We start from the raw sequence: 15228 nt of genomic DNA, 5'->3' as shown, positions 1-15228 counted from the left end.
TAATTTCCTCAGTTGTGAAAAAGAATAGTCTTGAAATAGGTAGAGAATGTTAGTTGTTAGCTTCCCCTCAGCGTCGAGTAAGGTGTCGAAATTAATTTTTAGGAATGATAATGATTTGCTTTTGTTCGTGTAATCTATTGAGCATTACATACGTAGAGTTCCACCGAATTTCTACTTCCATTTTTAACTTGTTGCATGGTAAACTCAAAATATTTATTAATTTAATTTAATTTAATAAAATTGATTAGATTAGTTTAATTTAATAAATTTTGTTTAAAATGTGTTACTACGCGTTGGCATTTTTCACGTAGAACACGTATGTCAGGAATATTTTCTAAAGATATCTTAACAACTAGATTCAACGTATGGACAAAATAAGGTATGTTGACAGTGAGTTTTGAAGATGTTTCACACCGGAAATCATGTGTGCAGCATTCTCGGTGATGACTGCAATAACATTGTCTTCTACTATTTCAGGTGTTTCGAATGTAGATGATTTCATTTCAAAATTTGGATTAATGAAATGTCAAATAATTGTGAGAAAGGTATTAGTGTTTATGCTCGTCCAAGTGTGTCCGTGGTTATGCACACATATTTAACTTTTTGTAATTCTTTCTCTACTTCCTCCATTTGTTTTCAATATTTAAAACATATTTGGGGTCGAGGTATGTACTTCAGTAATTGTCTGAAACTTTATCTTCAACTGTCGAAAACGGCTGAAAATCTGTCATGATTAATTTTAAAATTAATTCATCAATTCCATGCTTTCTGCAGTTATCGTCGGTATAAAGTTTTATTTTCCCAGTCGTTGTTCAAATATATATTCAAACTTTTAAATATTTTATCATATTGGATGTACATTTGTTAGATTTCAATTTTTTTGACATATATTGCACTGCATGTGTGTAATTATAACATTTGTGTAATTATACATGTATATTTTAGAAAAATTTATTTAACACATGTTGCGGTTAACTGCTGACTACTACTAGGCTTTTCTGTAGAATGCTGATGTGAAAAACGTAACTGAATACAGTTTTGTCTCGTCTCGTTGTAACGTTATAAGTCTTTTGGTTTGTCTCGTTCATTTGTTTACAGTTGCCACGGTGTTTGTGATGAGCTGCGATTGGGTGACACATTGTATCCCAAAATCATGTGAGAAATTTATGTATGATTGAAACCTCAACGCTCGACGCTCTTGTAATTTGACTCGTAATTTGAGCCGCTTCAAATTTTCGTTTCCTCTGAAGAATCCGATTCTTGGACAGAATCATCGAACATCATCGATTTCTAAATTGGGTCTATTGGGATTATGGCTTGGATTATTTCTCAAATGAATATGATATTAATTTTTTTTCTTAAAAGTTTTATTTTTACTTTTATTTGAGAGAAGGTATATGTACGAAATGACTGAGCGACCAAATTCAACTGAGAGACCGGCGACTGAAAATCGCCTGCTAATATCTGAGAGGGAAGTTCTGCTTTGATCATGCATAGTAGTTATAGTTGGGAGAAATTAAATTTCGGTCACATATTATACAGGATTTTTCGCAAAAGTATGCGAATATTTTTTTTGGGGGGGGGGGGATAAATACACGCGCTAGACAAGTAAAACATGCCATTGTACGGAGCATATCGCATATTTTGTGTTCATATAAATTTATTAACACGTTAAGCGTCGTGTCAGTCACACTGAAAAAATTTCAAAAATAATATTCTTTTATATAAACAAATTTTAAATAATTTGGTGATCATAAAAGATCATTACTAAACATTACTTGTTACCAACAAAATTTTTAATAAGTATTATTAATACAGTTTGAAGAACTGACAGAATTTAATAATGCGGGCTAATCGAAAAGGAAGGCAAAACAGGCTTGGCGCTTAACATGTTAATGATTTCAAGAGGTTCATGTCTACGTTACTGAAGTTGTAAATTGTTTCAATCCCACAACAATAACAAAGTTATTACGCAGCAGCGCATAATATGTCATTAGAATAATGTTCTCATTTTCTCGTTTCTTGGAGCAACAAAAGAATGCTTTGGTGCGAATACTGGGCAATCGTTTTGGTAGAACGTGAAACTATTTAGTACCTTGCAAAATACAATTTCTTTTATTGTTAAAAACAATGTAAATAAATATTCTTCGTCGATAACTGTTGCAGTCTTTGAGTGGTTTTCTGAACAGTTTCATTTACATTTCGTGATTAACAGCATCAACTTGAATAATAAACACAATTTTGTTACTGATTTTGCCGTAAAAATTTTCCAAACAACTGTTATTTTAGGTTCCTGAAATGAGTATAATGACTGTGAGAAAAGTTAATCATTTTGTCCAGCAAAGAAAGGGGATAAAATATCGGTTTTAATCCATATTTTTTCTGAAAATATTAAATGTTAGTATAAGGACGATGCTGGAAAATGAATCATGACAGTTATCATAGATCACTTCTTTCCATCTTTGGCGCTCATAATTCGTATTGTTTAGATTCGTATAATATTTCTCAATTCGATTACGTATTATAGAGTGTGCGTCATCTAAAAAGATATAAAATTGTCAGTTACTAAAAATCTGATAAAATGGTGAAACCTGATAAAATAAGTTGAACGATATCTCCATTAATATGTGTTAGCAGAAAAATGAAAAAAATTTTCAAAATGACGCTGTATTATTTTCGCATAAAAATCTGCTGTCTAGTAATATTATACTTCAAGCTTTCACTAATTGTACAAAAAATACATATTATGAATAAATTGTAAAAAATAGGAAACCACAGATGAAACATTAAATACACGAGATAAGTGTTTCAGAATATTCAAATAATATTATAAAATAGAAATAACTGTCGGAATATTTCCGGAAAGATGAAATCAATATAATGGAATACAAACATAATTATTGGGGATTAATTAATATCGGGAAAAAATGCCTGCAAAACTGTTCTGAAAATTTAGTAAAGTCAAAGAGAAAATGTTAACAACTTATTGAGTGATGTATGATTACCTTAAAAGATATCAGAGTGATAAGTACCATTTGCATTTGTCAGTTTTAGTAACTGAATGATTATATTAGAAAAGAATGCATCGATACAGACATTTCTAAGTATTACGGTGAACAATTCTAAGAAGCATGAAGATTTAATAGGCAAAATATAACTTTAATAGAGCAAATATAATTAAAAAGTTCTTAGATATATGGACATTCTTCGAAAAATAATTTTCAATAAATCACCATATCGCAGTAATAGGATTAAAAACACGAAAAAGTAATTGCACTGGTATCACGGTTTTATTAATGAATTGAAACTTTGTTACCGAATATAAGAAAACACAATTTTTCTAGAAACGCGCAAATTCCTTCGAACCCTTCAATTATTGGTATTGCTAAAATACAGGGTTTCCATCAATAAATGCCGTTTGAAGTGACAGGTAAAAATGGTTGACGTTATAAAAAAAAGTCAAATAACTTCTTATGTTCTTTTTTACGAAGAATGCATTGACGCAAGAAAAAAATTCTTTACTAAATTTGTCAAGATCACTTGAAGATTATTTTAATTCTTTTAAATGGAATGCTTTATTTTTGTTTTGCTACAATGAAAGAGCATAAAAAAATGAATTCAAATACCTTCCAAGACGTACAAGGCAAAGTTTTAGTGCAACAGATGAGGATGGGCTTTTTTATCCTTTTATGTATTACAAATCGTCCATAATATGTGCTCAAAATTTCTTTTTTCGACTGCTAAATATTAGCGTAGTCTCCTCAGAAATGAATACTATTGCTGCGAAAAGATCGTTTCCGAGAAGAGTACGCCAATGTTTAGCAGTCAAAGGAAGAAATTTTGAACATATTCTATAAACAAAATAAATAAATGATCAAAAAAGATCATTCTTATCTGTTGCGAAAAAGTTTTCGTTTTACGACTTGGAGAAGGTACTTCAAAATCAGTCGTAAATAATGTTTTGAATTCATCTTTTTACGCTCTTTCATTGTAACGAAACAAAAATACGGTATTCCATTCAAAATAATTTAAATAACCTTCGAATAACCTTGAAAAGAACTAATAATAAAATTTCTCTTATGTTCACGCATTCTACGTAAAAAAACATAAAAATGCATTTGACGTTGTTTTCATTAAGTAAACCGTTTACCAGTTATTTTAAGCCTGTATATCACATACTAACAGAACTATTCTCCATATACATATGTATACATAATGTGCATACATTACCATCATGTACGTTGCTGCCGTTGGCATTATCGGTTTTAGTCCAGGAATTTTCACGACACAATCGTACGCCAGTTTAGAATGATTCTGAAAAATATAAATTGAATAAAGGTACTAAAGTGAACAATTGTTTGTTAAACTTGCGTACATAAATAAATGTAGTTAGTGAATTAAAACTCTTCTACCCGAAACGTTTCAAGTTTAATTGTGAGTGACTCATTTGTCATGTGCCCGTGAAATATCTCCGTTGTTTGTAATGACACCAAAAATTGTCTCATAAACGAATGTTTATTTTAATAGAGTTATTATTATAAGAAGAAGAGCTAGACACAGACTTCATCTCTACCCCTGTGATCTTAAAGATTTAATTCTCATACAGACCGCTAGATGATTTTGTAAAATATTCGTACTATCGGTGAGAGTTTCTATTGTGTGCGTATATGCGGCACCCACTTCATTACAACACTATCGTAATATTGGGTTGGCAACTAAGTAATTGCCGATTTGTTCAATGAAATAAAAAATTTTTTTTACTTGGATTCTTTTCGGTGAGATTTTACAGCGTCATCATCATTAAAAGTTTTACCACGAAGGAAGTTGTCCAGGGATCGAAATAAGTGGTAATCCGATGGCGCGAGATCAGGGCTATATGGTGGGTGTAACATCAATTCCCAACCAATATCCATCAATCTTTGCCGAGTGGAAAAAAAAGACGTGTGCGGCCTAGCATTGTCCTGGTGGAAAATGACACCTTTACGATTGACCAATTCTGGTCGCTTTTCCTTCACCGTTGCATTCAATTTATGCAGTTGCTAACATTCACGGATAATAAAAAATAACATAATAATAATAATAATTTTACAATATAACATTTACGGATATCATAAAAATGGGAGTGAGAGACATCTATAACTGAAATCGACAATTACTTAGTTGCCAACCCAATAATATACAGGGTGGTCCACCTAAATAAGGCCACCTGAATATCTCCTCTAATTGTTGGGGTACAAAAAAATTGTTTATGCTATTTCAATGATTTGGAAAAGCCATCGTATTACACCAAAAATTTTTGTTCTAAGGTAATTTTTTTCGAGGTTTTCTAGGTCAACGATGTTTTTTTGCGTATAATTGTATAATTTTTGTATTGCATCGTGTAACTGATGTTTAGTTATGTACATTAAATGAGACATTACATTACCTTCTAGATCAAATATTAAATAGAAATATGGATTTTCCAATGACCAATAATGCATGTTTCTCAAGTTTAATTGACCATAATTGGTGAAAGATGCCTTGTCGGTAAACAACATACTTTCAAAAAACGATTCATCCCGTTAATACTACTGTAAACCTCATCGACAAAAATTCAGGCGATATTCAAAATCTTGTCCATGAAGATCCTGATAGAGAGACACATGATACGGATGAAATTTTTCTTTATGAAGTATTCGTGATATGCTTGTTTTGGGAATAGTAGTTATCCGTTCCAATTGTCGTGTACTAACATGCGTATTTTTAGCAACTTTTTCCATAACAAATCTTGTGTTTAATTCGTTCGTAACACAATTGGTTCGCATACGCTTCTTCGTATTGACACTGCCACTTTCAAAAAAATATTTGACTATCTTTCCATATGTACTAAGCAACGGACAGTTCCGTCCAGAAAATTTCTCTCGGTACAATCGAACAACTTGCCTTAAACACTGATCACTTTTCCCATAAATCAGAATCATATCTGAACGATAATATCGATAAACTAACGTATTGATCGAGAATGATCAGATTTTTGAGGTGTCAGAAGTTATTCGTAGTGTGACAGTAAGCATGATTATTTATACTTACAGATTCCCGAACGACGTCTTCGTCTCTGAAATCTCGATACAGACGAGGATAAAATAAAATAAAATACATAAAATGTATCGATTCCATTTAATTTTGATCTCGAAGGTCATTTTAAAGTCGTGTAACATATCTTTACATCAGTTACGCGATGAAATAAAAAAATTATACAATTGTACGCAAAAGAACATCGATGACCTTAAAAACTTCAAAAAAATTATTTTTATTGTAATGCGATGGTTTTCCCAGACCATTGAAATAGCATACAAAATATTTTTTGTATCCTCACAATTAGAGGAGATATTTAGGTGGCCTTATTTAGATGGACCACCCTGTATATAATATACTATAAATATATTATAATATACATAAAACATAACATATATATAAAAATATAATATAATCGTTCATAACTTGTATCAACTGATTTCGATTTCTACAGCGTATATATACAGGGTGTCCCAAAAATCACTCACAATCGGGAAATAAGGGATTCTTGAGATTATTTGAAACAACTTTTACCTTAGTGCAAATGTAATCCGTGGCTTTGTTTACGAGGTCACTGTTTTCCGTTAATAACTCCTAAACAAAGCTGCTGATTGCATTTGCGCTAAGGAAAATGTTACTTCTGTAGCAGCCATTGTGCTGCAACTACGCGCCCGCCTAGAGAAACTTTCAATTTTATAGCGGTAAACGACCGGTGACAATAATAACAGTTAGAGGATTCGCTTGTAGAGGCCAAGGACTAAGTAATATACTTTCCCTGGTCGTTGCAAGTCGAAAATTATTTTATTGACTTTTTTTAACAACCCCACGGGTACAGCAGATGTTGCAGGGCTACCTGGCCGCGCTAAACGTGCGGCCGGGGTGAACCCTTAGGAGTGGCCGTCACCTTGGTGTCAAAGGAAGAGGAGACTGACGATGTTTCCGCTGGAGGAATATAAGCGGCAAAAATCGGTTGCCGCGGTTCAGTTCGAGCAGTTCGGTTAGGACAGTTCGGTCAGGACAGTTCGGTCAGAACAGTGCGGCCACGTCGAGTCTTGGTTAAGTTATAAGTTCGTATATAAGTCCATATTATTATAATTGAGGAATACGAGGTTGGTCGTCAGTGGGAGTCATCTTTCCGTATACGGGACATTTAGAATACACCACCCCCTCACTACAAATGACCTCAGGAACTCCTCATTTTGCGACTGCGAGTGACTTCCAGGGCACCCTATGTATGCATACATTAAATGAATTCTTGTCTGATAAAGTCTTGTTATGTCAATAGACAGTAATTGAACACAATGCAATAGACAAATATTACATTAACCATTTACCTATGGCACATGTACCATAACATATTTGTGTTACATTAACGAAGTGAATTGTCTGAAGATAATAGCGTAGATCCGGTAAAATTATGCAGAATTTAATAATATTCTAAGCATAGATTATAGTTGGCGTTCGGACGCGCAGAGTTCAAATTACTGACGTTTTGTACAAAATGCATTAAATATCCATCACTAATTAGAGATATTCGATACTAACGTATAAAGTATGGATGGCGTCGGCGTAAAAAGTCTGCGGAGTGTTTCCCAAAATAGCAGGTAAAGCACCCTGTATGATCGTATTACTACCGATAATTCTCTGGCTGAGGCAGTGTAGAGCTTTTCATATCTACAAAAAAAAATAAATTTTGTTTAATAAACTTTGTGCCTATTAAAAATGAAAAATATTATAACATTTGTTACATCAGCTAAAGTAATGTTAATAAACCAGTTTCCCATCATAGATAGCTACGAAACGATATGTTAATTCAAATTGTAAATGGAAATATTTTGTAACATCATTCGATTGAAATTATCAGTTCATGTATCGATCTAAATGCGAGGTATTAATATGCATCACAACGAATATTACTCTGTGATTATTTATTAGTTCATTAATATCTTCCTTTCTGTAAATATAATGATATTACGTTAATATAATAACAATACAAAATTCATTGTAAAAGTATGATTTTATAACTTGAATACGTATGTTCTTGCTTATCTACAGGGGACCCATAAAGTTTTTTAATAAATATTATGAAATTGTTATGTTATCGTATTTAGCGTTATTAAATAAATCAGTTTAAAGAAACTAGTAAATAGCTATAAAACATCTTGTATCAGAATTATTACGTTTTTACGTAAAAAACGTTTCTTGAGTTTCAAGAATATGCGACCATGTAGCTCACCAAATACTGATAAAATTGTATCAAAAACATTTTTAAGTTACCCCATCGAAAAGATAAAAAAAGATATATGAATACAACCATTGACAGTGAATTAATTCCATTCGTTCAAGTACATTACATACACGTGTAAAATGTAAAATAAATGTATGCATAACAAATTTTAGGACCTTTTAATGACAAAACACATTTCTGTCCAAGTTATCACCTACCGAAGTCATTTTTCCTTGTCGCTAACTATTATAAACGACTAAAGTAGAGTTTCTCTCATTGATATCTATTATGAGCAACCAAAGTAGAGCTTCTCTCACCTATAATTGTCACGAACAGTTGAAATAAATTTCCTTCGTGAATAACTATTTTATAAGTAACCGAAATAGAATTCCCCTCATCAATAATGATTACTAGACTGCGGATCTTTATGCAAAATCAAACTTGTCTAACTTAATTGTAAGAAACTGAAATTGAACGAAGATGTCTTTCCTTTTCTAATAATTCTAATAAGTTGAAAATAACGTAACAATATCCTTAAATTCTTTTAATAGTTTTATTATTATTAGTTTTAATTTTGTTATTATTCTTTTACAGTTTTATATTCTATCTATTTATGTTTGTCATAAGTGTATAAAATTCGCAGTCAAATTATTACCAATAAGGAAATATCTTGTCAGTTGGTTATAATAGTTATTTGCAACTAAATTACAAATTTTTTTAATCCTATTTTTTTAATCATATAAATTCGTATCTCTTCGTGATAAATGATCTCAAGTTTCGATTATTTTTTCTACAAACACTTAACAAATGACTCTCGGTTTTGATCCCTGGAAAATATTTTATTTTCATTGGTATTTACTATATGTATAATTCAAATTGCTATTTTACACAATTTTTATTATGATTAAGGAATTGGTCATAATTGATTAGGAATTTTATATCCCATCATAGAATTATGCTACTTGTAATGAAAGTCACGGTTCCACGGCTTTTTTTGAAGAAATGAAAAAGGCGATCAAAGAAATATGTGTGACGTACTTTTCCGAGAACATCTGTCATAAAAATTTCATGAGAATTAGATTCTGCATCATATACTACTTCTACTTAACGGTACAGTAGACTCCCTATTATCTGTTCTCTGCGGGATCAGACTATGGCCGAATAAACGAATGGTCGGTTAATCTGACAGCATGTTTTATGGATTATGTATATTGAAAAAAATTATATATATAAATCATAAGTATAATATTCTTCTTTTTTTAATAATGTGTGTGTGTGTGTGCGTGTGTGTACAGTTAGGTATGTACATACGGTACATATATGTATAAAATCATAGCATCAAAATTTAATATAATGCTACATTATTGAATGTCATTTTCCAAAAAATTCCGCTGTTTAATGTGATATTAAATTTTCATGCTGTTCAACATATCTCATTTCCTTCTGCATGACTCACTTTGCCATCCCCATTTGTACTCGAAGTTCTTAAATTATTTGATTCCTCATTTTCCATAAATTCTGGTTGAACGTTAGACTCGATAATTTTATCACTTATTAAATTTGAGATAATGATAGAAAGAAATGTAGAATCCTGTTCTCAGAGATTTAGTACTAATGAAAAAAAAATTAGTAATCGGAAGATTATCTCAATAATGATTAATAAATATGAGAAGAATTACGCAAGAAAATGCATGAAATATGAATAGTTGAATAGTTTTCATTCTAAAAAAATGTAGCCCAGTAAAGCGTAGCCGGATAACACTGTCCGACACGATTTTTGGGTTCCTATAGACACTATGAAATTTTTGTAGAGCTTCACTCCCTGAACAAGAATCCGAAAACCGAATTGCTCCATCACCCTCAGTTTTTTAAATAAACGAACGTTTGTAAAACCCAAAATTTTCGACAAAAATGAGGTATTGCATGAAAAGTACAAACGTTAGAAAATTCTAATTGGTGTTAAAAGATAGGGGAGAGTTTCCCGAATATAGTGGCATGCAATTTATTAATTGTGTTTGGTCCTAAGTAGCAATAAATTGACGTCAAAGTTTTTACGAAATTTATTTTTACGAAAAGTTCTTTGTTTGGCACGAAAACTCTACCCAGGATCGGATTCTGTAGACATTTCTGAAGAAGAAACGGCCTGATAGAAGTGTCAGAACGATGTTTCTTCTTCAGAAATGTCTACAGAATCCGATCCTGGGTAAAATATTCGTGCCGAACAAAGAACTTTTCGTAAAAATACAAAAATATTGCGGAGAAACTGCACACGTCGACACTTTTTTAAACTTTGACATCAATTTATTGCTATTTAGGACCAAAGACAATTAATAAATTGCATGCCACTATATTCGGGAAACTCTCCCCTATCTTTTAACACCAATTAGAACTTTCTAACGTTTGTACTTTTCATGCAATACCTCATTTTTGTCGAAAATTTTGGGTTTTTACAAAAGTTCGTTTATTTAAAAAACTGAGGGTGATGGAGCAATTCGATTTTCGGATTCTTGTTGACGGAGTGAAGCTCAACAAGAATTTCATAGTGGCTATAGGAACCCAGAAAAAAAGTTTGATTTTATCGGACAGTGTAATCGGGCGACTACCGTAAACAAAAAAGTTTTTGTTTATATTTTTAAAAGTAGTACATATAGTTCATTACTATCCATCTAATAAAATATTGCATTTTAGTAAAAAAGAACGTATAACCAATATTGCTAAAATAACGAAATACAATTATCATCGCAAATACAATGAAATCATAAAAATTTGAATACTCGTCGTCCGATTGCTTTCAAATTTGCACACATCACTTTCTTACCCAGTGTCATAATTCAAGAAGGAGTAATGCCAGACAAATCTCAAACGAATGACATACAGGGTGTTCCACGTAACTGTCTCCACAATTTTTCGCGCATTTTCAACAATCTGACAAAATAATGTTCCAAACAAAAGTTAATCCAAAAAAAATAAAGGTCACTTTCATTTTTTTAAATTGCATGGTACATTATTTACTTCATATTATAGTATAATAGCTCGTGTTAGGTCAAATTCAACGAACAATGATCTCCAGATGAACTTGACTTAAAAAAAATGAAACCTTTGAAGTGATGTTTTCGTTGAAAATTGTTTTAGTTTACGTTGTATCAATTCGAAATATGGAACAGCTACAGGAGCATCGCTTCATTGATGATCACTTTTTCGAACTTCAAGATCACCGAGAGGTTATAATAAAACAGGTCGTTCGTTTTGACAACAAGCTACAATAATATGAAGTAAAAAATATAAAATGCAATTTTTAAAAAATGAAGGCGACCTTGATTTTTTGCAATAAAACATTTTTTCTGGAATTTTTTTATATAGCATTCTGTAGCTGACTAAGAACTGATTGACTATTGGTAAGAACATTTTTTTGTCAGACTGTCGGAAGTGCTCGAGAAATCGTGACGACAGTTACGTGGAACACACCGTATAAGTTTGTGATACCCTGTACGTAAAGATCCCACCGGGTGAAGTTCAGGTCTTTACGTTTCGCATCTAGTGCTTCCTAATTCATTGTTTCTGACCATTCCTTACTCAACCTTTTTTTGTTTGTATCAGAATTAATCCTGGAGTATAGTTAAGGACGAGGCGAATGGTATCAAGAAGCGAACTTTAATGACGGGATAAAGTTTAATTAACGGAATTTAATCCAATCGTGTTGAAGCACGAGGAGCGCGGGACGCGGCGGCCCTCGTTATAGAAACAATACGAGCGAAGAAGCAATTATTTTCAAGCTGTTGCGTAGGCATGTATATAACTTGCCATTCTGTTACCAACTCTTTCTCTAGAACGTTTTCACGATCATGGATGATTATCCAGCACATACGCCAACCTGGTACTAAAAATCTGCAACAGAAGAAGCAATTATTTTCAAGCTGTTGCGTAGGCATGTATATAACTTGCCATTCTGGTACCCACCTCTTTCTCTAGAACGTTTTCACGATCATGGATGATTATCCAGCCCATACGCCAACCTGGTACTAAAAATCTGCAACATCGTCGGGATTGTTCGTTTACAATTCAATGAAACAGAAACACCATTGTAATGCGGCCGTTTGATGAGCGGTACGATGATTGGACCACAGCTCGACGGGAAATCCGTCAGAAAATGGAAAACGATTTAGCAATTCGTTTAGTAGGATTTGTTAACAGGCCGGATTAAAGTGTTCGAAACACTGTATTTAAAAGTGAATTTCTCGTGTACGTGATACAGTCAGACAGAAATGAGAATTAGTTGACAATTTAGTACTAGTCGAGCGTAGGCGGATTAATACGTTCGTATTGAACTCTATCGATTGTTGCTTAATAAAGGCAGGCTTTCATGCATTTATGATACACCAATAACTGCAGCAAGCGATAAAACGAAAAACTAAATCATGAAGGTAAAACTATTTACTATGAAACATCGCTCCAATTGTGACCCCATCCTCAAGCAGTATCATAAATACAAATGATACAAATGATAAAAAATTCTATCCATATTTTTTAACATTGCTTTTCATACAGAGTGTCCCAAAAGTCACTAGCAATCGTTCTCGATGTTATTTGAAGTAACTTTTTTCTTAGCGCAAATGAAATCCGCGGCTTTATTTACGAGTTCTTAACGAAAAACAGTGACCAATGAGAGGCAAGATCAGCTGGCGCGAGGTGGTCGAGCCAATGAGTGGACAAAGCCCAATTCTGCTCATTGATCTCGCCTCTCATTGGTCATAGTTTTTGGCCGCAGATTACAATTACGCTAAAGAAAAAGTTACTTCAAATAACCTCAGGAAGCCCTCATTTCTCGATTACGAGTAACTCTTGACACAACCTATAATTCATTCATAGAGATACTGTTGTGTACCAATCAAATGTAAAAAGAAATGTTTATTCGAATACGTGTGTTTTAACAGTTGGTATTTGTATTTAATAAGCAAGGACAGTGTAGTTACTGATTGTTCCAGTTCATGAAACACATGCATAGTTTCCTTAAACGCATTTTTTGCAGCGAATGTAAAATAAATTGAATACTTTTTGTTCCGCTATGGAAGTGTAGATAGTATATAAAACTCAAGTGTTCATGTCACATACGAGTAAGTAAATGAATCGAAACAAATAATAAAACTGGAAAAGGCCTTAAGGTAGGAACAGTCGCTGGAAGAAAAGAAAAGTTAGCCGAGGAGAAAAGAAAATTGCAGCAAGAGAAGATTGCATCCAAAGAGAATAGATTTTTACAATGTTAATGTTATATAGTTCAAAGTACATATGTTTCTTATTAACATAAATTAAAAGATGTAACAGCACAAAGAACATATCTTACACTCAATAGAGGCTTGTAATTATGAATATGTGTGGATGTGTTGCTTCTGTGAGAAAAATGCACATTCAAAAATAGGGACATTGAACATGTAAGACGATGATCCATAACTGAATAACTGATCCGTGCTCGTACTTTACTACTTTATTCGCATTATTTCTTATTCATATTAAATAAATATTTCAATGTTCATTAGGTTATCTGGAAACATTAATCTATAGATTAGAACAGTACTATAATTATTTAACAATAACACTTTAAAATTGTAATAAAATTGATGATAATTTTGTACTATCTGAAAAAAAGATGTAAGATTACATATTTTATACGTAATGATTGGGAATGTCAAATAAGACATTGATTCTTTCATTCGTATTTAGAAACAAAACATCGTCGAACATTTTAGTAATTCATTGAATTGGTAAAATTGAAACAAAAATACAATTGAAAATATAAAATGCTCTTCCTCAGTGTCCGTACTAACCTTTTAACTACGGACGACGCGTGATAAAGAAATGGCAATTTTACATTTTACAACAAACATACTTCTCCTACTATTTAGGTTAAAATCCTTGTGAAACATATTCATAAATTTCGAACATTTTTAAATATTTCTGAAACAACTTGCCGAAAAAGACTGCACTCAGTGTGATCGATAAAACGCATACAAAATTGATCTTAAAAATAGATCGACACAGCTAAGTGGTTAAGTTTCGAGCTACGAAATAGCTTACTGGAATTATAGAATACTATTGATTTTTCATATGCACATCATGAAGAAGGGTGAATCTATATGAGAAAGTAACGTATAATTTGTAAGAAAAATAAAAGTGATTTTATTTATTTGTATATTCAAATTAAACAGGGTGGACCAGGCAACGCGATTAGCTAATTTATTCTGTTGCTAGTGGTTTAATTGGAAACTTTTTGAGTTGAAATAACATAGTTTAAGGTGAACTTTAACATGATTGTACCAAATTTTTTGTTAACCCTCTTCCCTGGAATTGTCAAGGACACCTTCAATTTTTTATAAGTTGACCTATAATTGTTGTGTACACATCGTTTAGGGGATGCTGAGACGAATTTGGCAAGCATCATAGCATATAGCATTTTCAGTATGTAAACAAAAAACATTAAAAATTTATTTCAGACCCTATTTGGTGTAATACTTTTTTATGTAGAATTCGACGATTTAACCGAATTCGGGAAGAAATATAAACCATTCCATTAAAAAATTGAAGGTGACCTTCATATCTTGATGAAAAAGCAAAATAACGTAAAACTGATTACAGAATTATATGTCCCCCTGCAAACCATGCAACTTCGATCTGAAACATTTTTTCGTACAATAATTTTATGTCGTCATATTGCGAGATTCACTCGGTATATTAATGTGCATTTAAAAATAAATCAAGAATTCCATAAATTAATCGAACCTCATTTATTATACTTTTACAAGGTGATGACTAGACTGGGGATTTTTACGCATGTGAAATATACAGGGTATCCTGTTTTGTGTCGTGCCGAGGATATTAAAAGTTCTTCGATTCAACAATAACAAATTTATTGTTGAATGTTTATCCTGCACTTGTCGCCGGCCGGTTTCCCTTTG

The 15228-nt window shown here is 32.3% G+C and overlaps 1 pseudogene; it reads right to left on the bottom strand.

The window, feature by feature from the left end:
* Positions 1-3857: 3857 nt before the first annotated feature.
* Positions 3858-15228, bottom strand: part of LOC143260555 (tyrosine aminotransferase-like) — a 50465-nt pseudogene continuing 39094 nt past the window's right edge.

Source organism: Megalopta genalis, chromosome 14 (genome assembly GCF_051020955.1).
Source record: "Megalopta genalis isolate 19385.01 chromosome 14, iyMegGena1_principal, whole genome shotgun sequence".
Classification (NCBI taxonomy): Eukaryota; Metazoa; Arthropoda; class Insecta; order Hymenoptera; family Halictidae; genus Megalopta; species Megalopta genalis.
Note: the sequence above shows the minus strand (reverse complement) of the source record. Positions and strands in the feature narration are given on the sequence as shown.